The following is a 2,500-nucleotide window of genomic DNA, read 5'->3' as shown; positions in this document are numbered from 1 at the left end:
TAGATTATAGCGTTACAGCTTGTCCAATCATGTTCTGGCGATACAGTACAAACATGTTGTTTAATTCATCACACTAATCGGTGAATCCCAGCATGGAGCGCGACACTGAGCAAGACACTTATAAGTCATAAAAACAAGCTTCTTCTAAAGAAACGCATGATTACGCTACATGAGACTCAGGCCTATAATTCTCAATGCAGCTACGAGAACAATTTCACACGTGTTATAAGCAGGTAATAACACACGCAACATGAAACTGGAGGAAGAGGCCGATAAAATGACACGTGCTGATCGTTCTTGCTAAAGCCGCTCAATAACATTGAAAGAGTTGTTTTGTTGTTGCTACAGTCACTTTAGCTCTCCGGGAACTTTAAACTTTAAGAAGGATTTTCTATAAAGCTGCTTTGAGTTTTTCTCAACAAACTAAATAAATGCAGTGCTGTTGTTTAAGTTACTTTATTATAAAGCTCGACTTTTTGTTGCCTAAACACTTTTGTGCCATTTATGATTTTAAAAGACATTTATGTTAAGTTTGAGCCAAACGTGGGTGCTGTTTTTTATTTAACATATCGTATCGTATGGTATTGTGAAATTTGATTAGCGTTACATGTTGCTTTGGGCTGGACTGGTAATCTGGCATATCTAGCATTTTCCCGGTGGGCTGACGCACTTTGGGGCCGATCAGGGGCGGACTGGCCATCGGGAGAAACAAGCAGGCCGGTGGGTCGTCTGTGAAACGGGCCGAATGGGTCACGATAAGCTAATATGAGCCGCTGCGTTATGCAGAATGGATCACAAAACGGCACCGCGATATGCAGAAAAGGACAGCGAACACCCCTCGCTCAACAACTTTTGGGCCAGTTGCTACGTAAAATCCCGCCGATTTCTCTTCCTAGTCCTGCTCACAGACAAACATGCAACTGTATAGAGAGAAAATGCTTTAATTTCTGAAATAATTATTTCATTAATAAACAAAGGCAATAAATCAATAAACTGCATAGAGATTTTATTGATTTTTATCCCCTTTTCTTCCAATGTTGTAATACCCAATTCACACTACTTAGCAGGTCCTCGTGGTGGTGCGGTTACTCGCCTCAATCCAGGTGACGGATCTCAATTGCCTCCGTGTCTGAGACCGTCAATCGGCGCATCTGATCACGTGACTCGTTGTGCATGACACCGCGGAGACTCACAGCATGTGGAGACTCATGCTACTCTCCACGACCCACACACAACTCACCACACACCCCATTGAGAGAACCACTAATCACCACCATGAGGAGGTTACCCCATGTGACCCTACCCTCCCTAGCAACCGGCCCAATTTGGTTGCTTAGGAGACTCACAGCATGTGGAGGCTCATGCTAATCTCCACAATCCACACACAACTCACCACACGCCCCATTGAGAGAACCACTAATCACCACCACGAGGAGGTTACCCCATGTGACTCTACCCTCCCTAGCAACCGGCCCAATTTGGTTGCTTAGGAGACTCACAGCATGTGGAGGCTCATGCTAATCTCCACAATCCACACACAACTCACCACACGCCCCATTGAGAGAACCACTAATCACCACCACGAGGAGGTTACCCCATGTGACTCTACCCTCCCTAGCAACCGGGACAATTTGGTTACCCCATGTGACTCTACCCTCCCTAGCAACCGGGACAATTTGGTTACCCCATGTGACTCTACCCTCCCTAGCAACCGGGCCAATTTGGTTACCCCATGTGACTCTACCCCCCCTAGCAACCGGGCCAATTTGGTTACCCCATGTGACTCTACCCTCCCTAGCAACCGGGACAATTTGGTTACCCCATCTGACTCTACCCTCCCTAGCAACCGGGACAATTTGGTTACCCCATGTGACTCTACCCTCCCTAGCAACCGGGACAATTTGGTTACCCCATGTGACTCTACCCTCCCTAGCAACCGGGCCAATTTGGTTACCCCATGTGACTCTACCCCCTAGCAACCGGGCCAATTTGGTTACCCCATGTGACTCTACTCTCCCTAGCAACCGGACAATTTGGTTACCCCATGTGACTCTACCCTCCCTAGCAACCGGGACAATTTGGTTACCCCATGTGACTCTACCCTCCCTAGCAACCGGCCAATTTGGTTACCCCATGTGACTCTACCCTCCCTAGCAACCGGGCCAATTTGGTTACCCCATGTGACTCTACCCTCCCTAGCAACCGGGCCAATTTGGTTAACCCATGTGACTCTACCCTCCCTAGCAACTGGGCCAATTTGGTTACCCCATGTGACTCTACCCTCCCTAGCAACCGGGCCAATTTGGTTACCCCATGTGACTCTACCCTCCCTAGCAACCGGGCCAATTTGGTTACCCCATGTGACTCTACCCCCCCTAGCAACTGGGCCAATTTGGTTACCCCATGTGACTCTACCCTCCCTAGCAACCGGGCCAATTTGGTTACCCCATGTGACTCTACCCTCCCTAGCAACCGGGCCAATTTGGTTACCCCATGTGAC

General features: G+C 48.4%; 1 pseudogene; it reads right to left on the bottom strand.

Moving 5' to 3' along the window:
• The window catches only part of LOC127617573 (inactive tyrosine-protein kinase 7-like), a 101,887-nt pseudogene that overhangs the window by 9,490 nt on the left and 89,897 nt on the right, over positions 1-2,500 (bottom strand).

Source organism: Xyrauchen texanus, chromosome 24 (genome assembly GCF_025860055.1).
Source record: "Xyrauchen texanus isolate HMW12.3.18 chromosome 24, RBS_HiC_50CHRs, whole genome shotgun sequence".
In the NCBI taxonomy this organism is placed as follows: Eukaryota; Metazoa; Chordata; class Actinopteri; order Cypriniformes; family Catostomidae; genus Xyrauchen; species Xyrauchen texanus.
The sequence above is the reverse complement of the archived record's forward strand: the minus strand, read 5'-3'. Positions and strand labels throughout refer to the sequence as shown.